The sequence below is a fragment of the Chiloscyllium punctatum genome, chromosome 49 (genome assembly GCF_047496795.1).
Source record: "Chiloscyllium punctatum isolate Juve2018m chromosome 49, sChiPun1.3, whole genome shotgun sequence".
NCBI lineage: Eukaryota > Metazoa > Chordata > Chondrichthyes > Orectolobiformes > Hemiscylliidae > Chiloscyllium > Chiloscyllium punctatum.
In genome coordinates, this window is record NC_092787.1 from 58,493,552 (window position 1) to 58,506,127 (window position 12,576).

Below are 12,576 nucleotides of genomic sequence, written 5' to 3' on the forward strand. Positions count from 1 at the left end.
ATTATAGACATGATCGGAGACGGTATGCATTTGAAACTTCAGTTCAGAATGCAGAAGTTGCATGCCATCTGGTTCTGCCTTAAACAATGGCATGGGATAAACATTGAGTCAATTACTTGGGAAGGCAATTCATGACAGGGACCAAAAACTTTGACTTATTTAACTAGAAGATGTTATTGCTTATTTCATAATATGCCAAATTGGAGGCCTCAGAGAATATCATGATTTGAAGGTGTCAGTGTTGGACCAGGGTGAACAAAGTTTAAAAAAAATCACAACACCAGGTTATAGTCCAACAGGCTTATTTGGAAACCCTAGCTTTCGGACAGGTGATTGTGGAGAATGTCAAGGGAGATAAAAGCATGGCAAAGCTGGGTGTTGTCAGCATACACAGAACTTAGTGTTTTTGTGGAAATAGTGAGTGTCCCTACCTATGTCTTAATAGATTGATTAAAATATATTAAGTGTGGAAAGCACAGAATCAGAATGTTTTGAACTATGCCAGGTGGCAGTACGTAGATGAGAAACAGACAGTGGTAAGGAGGAAAGAGAATATTAAAGACAATCTAAATTGAAAAGCAAGTCCTTTGCAAGACATTCTCTGGTAATGGCTGCATCAGAATAGTTATACAATCAGGAAAGGCATTTCCACCCAAATAAATAAGTGGGATAATGGAAGAATCGGTGTTGGACTAGGGCATATAAGGTTAAAAATCACAACACCAGGTTATAGTCTAACAGGTTTATTTGGAAGCACTAGCTTTTTGAGCGCTGCTCCTTCATCAGGTGGTTGTGGAGCATAGAAGAAAGGTCAGTGTGGTTAACAATCGTAGAAGGAGGTGTTAAAAGGTTGAGATTAAAGAAAGAGATAATATCCAGTAGTCAGTGAACAATTCAACCACCTCACAAAAGAGCTTCAATATGTGAAACGCCATGTGCTTTAAAATTTTGGTTTCTGCATTTGTGGTAACTAGGATGGTTACACTGTGCGACTGTGTATATTATGCGACATCCTCCACTAGCAAATAAAGTTGGAGGTATAACTTTGGAAAAATTAGAATTTTTGTCATTTCTCAGATATCTGCTCATTATGGCGACAACTTGCACTTCTCCTCAATACTTGAAGTTTGTAAGTGTTTTAAATATTAGCAATCCATGAGCTGATCCATTTATTTTCAGGCAGCATATATGGGAATTATCAGCACTCAGCATTACTGCAGGATATCCGATTATACATTCCACTTCTGACCACAGCTGTCAGCTCTCTTAAAACTACTTACAAAATGTTCTACCATTTCCTCCAATTAAGTATTAGGAAGAATAAAGCCAACACCTGCAGCTCTTGCTACAAGTCATTCACCTACCTACATGTTCAGTGGACGAAGTGCATACAACCTCAGTTTCAGTTCTGAACCCAATTACCAAGAATGCCTGCTTTCATGACCATAATATCAGCCATCTAATTTGACTAAGTATGGCATCAGGAACTCTAGCAAAACTGGAGTAGATGGGAAATGGTGAGGGAGACTTTCAACTGGTAGCAGCTATACCCAGCACAAAGAAAGATGATTCCGAACAAAAACAAATTCTTGGATAAAGTTCAGCAGGTTTGGCAGCACATTGGGTTGATGCTCCAGGTCCAATGGACCTGCATGGGACATGGTCCTAATCCTCATCCAATGAGGAATGCACAATGGGTTGGGCTATGCAGGGAATTTAAGTGTTATGCTGCACTATCCATGCTTTTGGAGTTCAACTAATAGGTTGCATTAGTCAAACCTACAATCAAGTTACTTATTCTCTTAAACTGGAAAAAATGTAAACAAGAAAATGAAAACTAAAAGCAAGGAAAAGTTATTTCATCAGCACACACTGAGGCATGACTGAATTAGTAGCTTGTGATCAAATTCAAGAGTATGCTGTTGCATATTAGTTTTGTTAACCATTTAATTTTATCATATGCACATGCTTCACCAAACAAGGCAACCCACTATTTTAACTAACATTTCTATAAAATTCAATCATGGGAACATGTAAAGATTAATAATACTTATGCAGGAATATGGGAAAAATGTTCTTACTTCCAGACTTAGCATAGCAGAGAGTATGAATGCTACTAAGAGGTGCAATGCTAACCCTAAACTCAGTTAGTGCTTTCACACAGTCCATTCAGAGAAAATGAAAACAAATTCATTGCTGGAACATATAACTGCACATAAGGACTTATGCTGAACAGAATCTTCTAGCATTAAGCAGAGAACTGCAATCAGAACCAATGGACGACAACATCCATGTAATACCGAATTTACTTTGCAGTTCTGCCACAAACTTTCTATTGTTATCATAAATTTCTTCAGTAGGAGATTTTCTTTTAATCCGGCAATGTCAAATTATCACAGCTGAGAAAGTTAGTGACTTTTGCTGACAGCATTTAATCAAAACTATCAGAAATGCCTTCTACCGCAACAAGATATTGAGCCATGGTGGACCTAAAAGATCCCATGCCAATATTAGAATGAACAGCAACAGCATTCACCCCATTGTCCTTGTCAATATTAATCCACAACCTCAGTACTGAAACACATCTCATCATGACCACAGTGCTATCTGTAGGAACTTGCTCAGCATGAATTTGTTTCCATGTTCCTAAAACAGTTTGTACACTTCAAACAATCCTAATTTGCACGCAATTAAATGAAGGCAATTTTGCCAGTTTGCCAGACAGGGCCTAAATATAGGTGAACTTAACATGTATTCCAATTTTAAATCAATACAAAATCTTAAAAGACTTCAAAAGGTCATGCCAAGTTAGAATAAACTTCTATGGATTTCAGTCAGAAATTATTGCAGTACGATAGGTCTACAAAGATTATTTATTGTAACAGTTCATATTATATCATGCATGTTTTTATTTTTAACTAGATTAAGCATTGCTTTTTACTTTGTCAGAATAAAAGATCCATTTGAAGCCCCAAATTTCCAATCCTTCAGTAGAGTTTGAATCACTGAAAGGTACAGTGTATCACTAAATTTTTAAAAAAACAATCCATTTTCATCTAAGAAATCTGGCTTCATTTGGAGCTAAAATTAAGATAACCTGCCTGACTTGAATCCTGTGTATTTTGAAAGCAGTGTAGATTTTAGAGCCTACCCTTAAAATGATACGCAAGCCTTACTTATGCTTTATCAAGCAAAGGATAACTTCAAATTATTCAAAAAGGAATTATCTCTCTTGGATAAGCATGGATGAGGCCTCCGCTTGGAATGAGATCAACACAATCCCCCAGCTAATTACTAGGTGTGCAGTAGGCTGTGTTCTGCTGGGGGGGGGGGGGGGGGTGGAAATGTTTAAATTAATTATTGGGAATATTATTCACAAACTAGTGTTTTGCTCTGGTTCAGTAAACTATTGCAATGCAAGGCTTTTTTTCCTTACGCATTCACAAACAAAACAAAATGGTTGGAACAATATCTTTACTTCAAAAATATACTTTATTCAAAATTATTTTGATATCTATACAATTAGTGATGCCATACATACGCATACATTCCACTTCTTTACAGAGAGAGATCGGAATTAATCAGTTGGAACAATATCAGCAAAGGTAGTCAATGCTGAACTAGCAAAGGTAGTCAATGTTCCCAAAGACTCCTCTGAATTTTGTCTCAACATTCCTTTTTGTAATAGTTGTTTAAAATCACTCAATCTTAATTTCTTCTGTTATGCAGTTTCATTAACATATTTTGCACCTAACATTCCTAAGACACAGTCAGATACACTGAATTCCCTTCCTCCCTTGCTCAAGTCTTTGCCCAGGTTCTTCCACACCACCTTTTCCCCGATCCTGAGTGAACTAAATACTTTTCCAAAACCAAAGTCATTGTTTCCTCCTAACTTACAAAACATTTCCGAACTATTGTATTTTTTCCTGTCCTCAAAACAGAATTCAACACTAACACATGATCAGCTGTAAAATCATACCACTGTGCAACGCAAGTCCACTGTCATATTGACTTGACCATGGGAGAGCAGTATCTAAGGTTTCTGATTTATCTTTCCCCACAACCAGCCAAATTAAGGCTCACCCCAAATCTAAGCTAAGCACCAAAATAAATACTTTCACATAAGCAATATAAACAGAATGTAATCAGTTCCTCCTTAGATCATGCAATTAGAAACTCCAATCTGATTTCTACTAATTGATAATATAGAGCACAAATTTTTCAAACAATTTACTTTCAAGATACACATGAAACACCATTATACAGGCAGCTGTAATTTGGCTCTTATACTCAGATCTTAGCAGGTGGTTTCCAAAACTGCAGGTCAGAGAACTATATGCAGAGCTGTCCCAAGAATGCTGGGAAAACCCCCATCCTCACATCCTGCCCAGAGATTCTTCAAATTTTCGAATTAAACATAGATTTCCTCTTCTGCTGCTATTGAGGCGTAGTGTCGGCTGGAGCTCAGGACTGGCTCAAATTCTGGAGAAGGGTCACTATACTCAAAACATCCCTCCACAGATGCTACCAACCTGAGTTTCTTCAGCAATTTGCTTCGAGAACCTCTCATGTGTGATTCCCAACATGAAATTCCTAGAACTTCTAGGAAGTGTGCTTCTTCATTGAACTTATTGATTTGTTGAATGGGTCGACGGATACCTTTCTCAGGAGGAGCAAAACAAGGTTTTGTCATACTAGAGCGGGAAGGGAAAATCACTGGCAAAATTGGTGGGATAGTAGAATAATTTGATTTGGCACAAGAGGCTACAATAGTGACATTTCCACAATAGCAGAGGGCAACATAAACATTGAATATAGGATTTGCAATTTTAGCAACAATACACGATTTTGATCTAGCACATTAAACTATTAAAAAATTAGCAAACAGTAGCATTAGCATCTCAAAGAACTGTCCAAACTTTAATAAAGTCTTCATAGGATCATGGAACTTGCAAATTTTTCAGCATATGAAATATCTTTTTTCATATAGAAAAGGGGATAACTGCTCTGAGGAGAATTAAAGGTATGTTTGAGAGATTATATAGAATGGATTGAGATCACTGAAATATAACCATCCACTTAGTCCACTATACAAGGCATTGCTTGACACAAAGTGTACATAATTAATTTCCAGATGACCCCCAGGTGACATTTTTAATCATAGATGGATGTCACCTAAATACTTATGTTAGGGTTTCTCAAGAAAATAACTCCATTGTTTAAATTTTGAATGGGAATAACTGCAAAAAGCACTGGGAGCAATTTGCTAACTAGCAAAGCCTACATCAAAACAATGCAACACTTTGACCACATTTCCCACTGCACCCTCCTCCCCATCCCCAACATACAATCAGTAGTACTTTTACTTGTTTTTCAATAGAACAGAGGACTAGCAGGAACTCACTACTACAGAAGTAAAGGTTTACTAAGTCATTTGACTTCCACATTCTGCTTATAGACAGCCATTTTTGGACTAATTGACTTTCTCAATGTGGTGCTTTGTTTTTCAGCTGTTGCTGCACAAATGGTACATACTTAACCTGACACAATGAAAATGCATATTTTTATAATTGCTATAACTGCAATCAGTAAGTTGACGAAATCTGCCAAACTAAAAACAAACCTCACTGGATTAGCAATCTGGAAATTAAACCATACTATTCCCAGAATAATCAAAACAAAGATTTTATACAATTATGCAAAATTCTTCAATTTACCTGATCTTCAGACGATGGCCAAGAGAAACCATGGTAATTCTTGTTGAGGCAGAACCCAATCTATTTATAGATTCTGGGTAATGTAAGATGGAGGACAGGAAAAATATCTGGCTGCAACAGCTGCTCTTTTTTTTGAGGTATTTTAGGTGTTGGAGGCGATTTCCTCAAATTCCAGGAGCAGCAATTACCGTTTTATATGCTGCTGCATTGTTTTGGAACTTTGGAGGGAAAAAAAAGTCAAAACAACAGTTTTAAAAGGGTGAGCAACAGACAACAGAAGCACATGGTGAGTCTGTGCAGGAGGGAGAGAGAGATAAAAGAAACTGACAGAGCAATGAACCTGCACAGTCACTGCCTTTGCTGTTTGAATTCATGTATCACTAGACTTCGGAGTGCATCTGGGAAAATTATCAGTGAAATTCACAATTAATCTGGGAGGAACCTGTTTGGGAGAGGTCAGAACACAAACCGAAGTGAATAGTTAAGCGTGGCCTTACATTAAGTCTGCAGTAGCAGGTAGAGTGGGTTCTTTCGTGATATGTTTTTGTGAGATATGGCTCTTGATTAAACTTAAAATACAAGCTATACATATTAATTTTACCTGGAGCAGTGTTTTATACAGGAATAAGATGGTGCTATTTCTGGGTCTGTCGATTGCGAAGGAGCAAAAATGGCCTTTAGAGAGTGATATGTTCGTCGGATGTGGGAGTTTAGGGAGAGTTTACGGGTTACTGCAGATTATATCTGCAATAAATGCTGTTGGTTGTTAATCCAATCAGATCGAATGAATCAGTCAGAGAGACGGTTAGAGGCAATGAGGAATTTACAAGAGCAAGGGGATATGATGGATGGCAGTTATAGGAAGGGGGAGAAGTCACAGATACAGTCACATAGATGGGTTAACTCCAGGAAAGGAAAGTTAGCGCAGGAGTCCTCTGTGGCTATCCCCATTTCAAACAAGTATGCTGTTTTGGAAAATGTAGGGGGTGACTGTGCTACATTCCCCTGAGAATCAAACAGCCAAGTTTCTGGTATTGAGACTGGCTCTAATGCAATGAGGGGTAAATCGGGTTCCAAGAGATTAATTGTGTTAGGGGACTCTTGAGTCAGAGGCACAGACAGACATTTCTGTGGCCAGCAGAGAGAAAAAAAAATGGTTTTCTCTTTCCTGGTGCCAGGATTAATTAAGAGGGTGCAAAATGCTCTCAAGGGGGAAAGGGCACCGCAGGTCATTGCACACATTGGAACCAACGATATAGAAAGGGAAAAGGTTGAGATTCTGAAGGGAGATTACAGAGTTAGGCAGGAATTTAAAAAGGAGATCCTCAAGAATAGTAATTACTCCCAGTGCTACGAGCTAGTGAGAGCAGGAATAGGAGGATAGAGCAGATGAACGCATAGCTGAGGAGCTGGTGTATGGGAGAAGGATTCACATTTTTGGATCACTGGAACCTCTTCTGGAGTAGAAGTGACCTGTACAAGGAGGATGGATTGCACCCAAATTGGAAGGGGACTAATATACGGGCAGGGAGATTTGCAAGAACTGCTCGGGAGGATTTAAACTAGTCAGAGAGGGGATCCAGGGAGATAGTGAGGAAAGATTTCAATCTGAGACTGGTACAGTTGAGAACAGAAGTGAGTCAAACAGTCAGGGCAGGCAGGGACAAAGCAGAGAACAAGGTAGAACGGATAATAAATGCAGTTTAACTTTTGATGCAAGAGGCCTAACAGGGAAAGCGGATGAACTCAGGGCATGGTTAGGCACATGGGACTGGGATATCATAGCAATTACAGAAACATGGCTCAGGGATGGACAGGACTGGCAGCTTAATGTTCCAGGATACAAATGCTACAGGAAGGACAAAAGGGGAGACAAGAGAGGAGAGGGAGTGGTGTTTTTGATAAGGGATAGCATTACAGCTGTACTGAGGGAGGATATTCACAGAAATACATCCAGGGAAATCATTTGGGTGGAACTGAGAAATAAGGATGATCACCCTATTTGGGATGGTATTATAGACCCCCTAGTCAGTGGAAAAATTGAGAAACAAATTTGTAGGGAGATTTAAGTTATCTGCAAGAATAATAAGGTGTTATGATAGGGGATGTTAACTTTCCAAACATAGATTCAGACTGCCATGGTGTAAAGGATTTAGATGGAGCAGAATTTGTTAAGTGTTTACAAGAAAATTTTCTGATTCAGTATGTGGATGTACCAACTAGAGAAGATGCAAAACTTGATCTACTCTTGGGAAATAAGGCAGGGCAGGTGACTGAGGTTTTTAGTGGGGGAGCACTTTGGAGCAAGCAACCATAATTCTATTAGTTTTAAAATAGTGATGGAAAAGGACAGATCAGATCTAAAAGTTGAAGTTCTAAATTGAGAAAGGCCAATTTTGACGGTATTAGGCAAGAACTTTCAAAAGCTGATTGGGGGCAGATGTACGCAGGTAAAGGGACAGCTGGAAAAGTGGGGAAGCCTTCAGAAACGAGATTCCAGAAAAAGTACATTCCTGTCAGGGTGAAAGGAAAGGCTGGTAGGTTTATGGAATGCTGGATGACTAACGAAATTGAGGGTTTGGTTAAGAAAAAGATGGAAGCATACGTCAGGTACAGACAGGAGAGATTGAGTGAATCCTTGGAAGAGTATAAAGGCAGTAGGAGCATACTTGAGAGAAATCAGGAGGGCGAAAAGCGAACATGAGATAGCTTTGGCAAATAGAGTTGAAGAGAATCCAAAACGTTTTTACAAATACATTAAGGATAAAAGGGTAACTAGAGAGAGAATAGGGCCTCTCAAAGAGTAGCAAGGTGACCTGTGTGTGGAGCCACAGGAGATGAGGAAGATACTAAACTAGTATTTTGCATCAGTATTTACTGTGGAAAAGGACATGGTACTTAAAGAATGTAGGGAAATGGATGGTGACATCTTGAAAAATGTCCATATTACAGAGAAGCAACTGCTGGATGTCTGAAATGCATAAAACCAGGACCTGATCAGGCGTACCCTCGAACTCTGTGGGAAGCTAGAGAAGTGATTGCTGGGCCTCTTACTGAAATATTTGTATCATCGATAGTCACAGGTAAGGTAGACTGGAGGTTGGCTAACGTGGTGCCATTGTTTAAGAAAGTTGGTAAGGACAAGCCAGGGAACTATAGACCAGTGAGCCTGACGTCGGTGACGGGCAAGTTGTTGGAGGGAATCCAGAGGGACAGGATGTACATGTATTTGGAAGGCAAGGACTGATTTGGGATAGTCAACATGGCTTTGTGCGTGGGAAATCATGTCTCACAAACTTGATTGAGATTTTTGAAGTAACAAAGAGGACTGATGAGGGCAGAGTGGTAGATGTGATCTATATAGACTTCAGTAAGGCATTCGACAAAGTTCCCCATGGGAGACTGGTTAGCAAGGTTTGATCTCACAGAATACAGGGAGAACTAGCTACCTGGATACAGAACTGGCTCAAAAGGTAGAATGGTGCTGGGTCTACTTCTTTTCGTCATTTATATAAATGATTTGGATGTGCGCATAAGAGGTACAGTTAGTAAGTTTGCAGATGACACCAAAATTGGACAGTGAAGGCAGTTACCTCAGATTACAACAGGATCTTGATCAGATGGGCTGAGAAGTGGCAGATGGAGTTTAATTTAGATAAATGAGAGGTGCTGCATTTTGGGAAAGCAAATCTTAGCAGGACTTATACACTTAATGGTAAGGTCCTAGAGTGTTGCTGAACAGACACACCTTGGAGTGCAGGTTCATAGCTCCTTGAAAGTAGTGTCGCAGGTAGAAAAATAGTGAAGGTGTTTGGTATGTTTTCCTTTATTGGTCAGAGTATTGATTAGAGGGATTGGGAAGTCAGGTTGCAGCTGTACAGGACACTGATTAGGCCACTGTTGGAATATTGCGTGCAATTGTGGTTTCGTTCCTATTGGAAAGATGTTACGAAGCTTGAAAGGGATCAGAAAAGATTGACAAGGATGTTGCCAGAGTTGGAGGATTTGAGCTACAGGGAGAGGCTGAACACACTGGAGCTGTTTTCCCTGGAGCGTCAGAGGCTGAGAGGTGACTTTATAGAGGTTTACAAAATCATGAGGGGCATGGATAGGATACAGGGGAACCTCTATTATCTGAACGTGATGGGCGGGCACTATTTTGTTCAGATAATCGATTATTCGATTAAATACCTTTCCTTTGGGGCTCGGAGTTTTTAATGTCTGCTCCCTGTTCAGGAGACTGCAGCAGCACACGGCCCCCAACCCCATCCAACACGTTTGTGCGCTGATCGGAACACTTCTGTCTTCCTTCAATACTTTGCAGAAGAAAGTGGTCCACATGTGTAAAATTTATTAGTTACAAATCGTTTACATCATCTGCTGAAATAATAAATCGTTTCTCTTCAGACTTAAAGAATGTCCTTCTGCAAAGAATAGATACAGCTCCTGAGCTGGCACAGATCTGATGGCTTAAGAATCATAGAATCTTAATCATAGAATCTTAAGAATCATAGAAACCAGTGTGGAAGCCAGCCATTCAGCCCATCAAGTTACCACTGACCCTCTAAAATGCATCCCACGCAGTCCCACTCCCCTACCTTATCCCTGTAACCCAGCATTTCCCATGACTAACCTACCTAGCCTGCACATCTGTAGACACTATGGGCTATTTAGCAATAGTTAATCCACCTATCACGCACATCTTTGTACCGTGGGAGGAGACTAGAAGACCCAGGGAAACGCTCGCAGACAAGGATGTGTAAACTCCACAAAGTCAATTGCCTGAGGCTGGAATTGAACCAAGGTCCCTTGGAGTGGAGACAGCAGTACTAACCACGATGCCAGCATGCTACCCCATCTTGTTCATAGCTTCAGACTGTTCAGCTACCTGGGAACCAATCATACATGTTGACAGTCAGAAAACTTTGGCCATCGATAACAGGTCACTAGTTCACAGACCAATCAGCTACTTACTGACCTTCTAATTGTACACACCCTTGGTTCCAGTTCATCTGTATCTTTTGTTACTACTGTTTGAACCAACAGCTGCATAAACAGTACTTACTATAAATGTCAAATTACATGCTTTTAAAAATATGCTTTAATGCTGCAGCAATTCTTAGTTTTATACAAAATTTGCCCCACTTCAATCAAAAATACAGAAAAAACATCTTTAATGTCTTTAAAACAACTCCAATTTTTTGAACTAGAACTCGATAAACAAAAATTGTGTTTAGTTGCTTCCATTTAAAACTTGCGAAAAAAGTATACTTTCAAACTGCAGCCCTGTTGCAACTTCTTTCCCAACACCTCTCTCAAGCCATACTTTCCAAAATATCACTGATGGAGTAGCATTGTTTACCTTATTTTTTTTTTAAAGACCAGTTCATACATTCAAATCAAACATTAAGAACTGCAACAACCCTTGCCATTTCACATCCTCAGAAGAGTTTCTTGTGGTCAGTGCAGTCCAGTAAAAAAAAAGCAACATGAATCACCTGCTTGGACACTATTCCCACACTTCATAGCATCAGTTCATGAAGGGCTTTGATGGACAAGGGATGTAATTTTCACTTTGTTCATTGATGGCTGGTCAGCATGGACAGGTCGGACCAAAGGGTCTGTTTCCATGCTGAACATCTCTGTGACATGGGAAAAAAAGACAGTTCATCTGCAACTGCAATAGATATCCAAGATTTAGATTATTTCCTTTTGTTGAGCACAATGATGAATAAAATGAAAGCAGGAAGATAAGTTTTTGGCCAGGCCAAATTTGAGCATCATCTTGACCAATGCAGGGAAAAGCCACAGGAATAATTCCTGGTATTAGTGAATAGATTTATAAAACTTGAATGATTTAAGCTTTTCAGTGTTTGAAGGCATCTGTGAGGTAATTTCAAAGAGCTATGAGGCATAGTAGATTACAATATGTAGAAAGATAAATCTAGAAAATTACTCCAAATGAAGTTAAGATTAAAACAAAGATTTAGCTGAAACTGTTAAATACATATTGTTATCAGGAGCTTCTCTGCACAGAACAGTTGATAATTATTCATCCAATAAATTCCAAGTAAGTGAAAACTTTAGAATAAATTATTTTTCAGGTAGGGTGAAAGGCATCAGTGGACCATTCGTGCCCAGGGAGGAAAAGGAACAACAGTAAAGTTAAAATAATCTACCACTTGCTACAAATTATGAACATAAATGTCTTCATTTCTCTCCTACATCAGACCATACATAGACTATGTTGAGTCTGCAGTTTGAGATCTTGGAGATGCCCTGAAGCATTGAAGAAAATGAAATACTGTCCCCAAAACCATTTTTAAAGATCCAAGCTACAGATCAATTATCTGAAGGACTGTACGTGAGTAAACCTGCAAGACCTTTTCAGAAGAATGTTAACAGTGTCACCAAATGTATTAACCGTCATGTCAAAAGCCTGCTGAAATAGTTCTCGCAAAAATACTGAATAATTTGGTAAAAGCACTGAAAAGCTTTCAAAAGACATTGAACAAAGTTTGACTGAGGCATATAATGGTGAGTAGATAATAATTATCAAATATCCAATTGGAATTCCAACCAGCGTACAGTCACCTGGAGAAAGGACTCATTGATGGGTCACCAACTATATATTCCCTTCCACATTACATAACACCTTGATTTGGAATCATATTGCAATTCCTTTACTGACGCTGGATCAAGATCCTGAAAATTCAACAAAACATTACTGTGGATGCACCAACACTAGGACAGCAATGGCTCAAGATGACAGTTCACAGTCACCTTTGGAATGAAAGTTAGGAATGAGCAACATCACATCAGACAAGTAGATTAAAAAGAATGGGAAAGTGACAAC

At 39.1% G+C, this 12,576-nt stretch overlaps 1 protein-coding gene across 1 annotated transcript in view; it reads right to left on the bottom strand.

The window, feature by feature from the left end:
• Positions 1-12,576, bottom strand: part of arrdc1b (arrestin domain containing 1b) — a 62,236-nt gene that overhangs the window by 24,379 nt on the left and 25,281 nt on the right. The window lies entirely within an intron of this gene.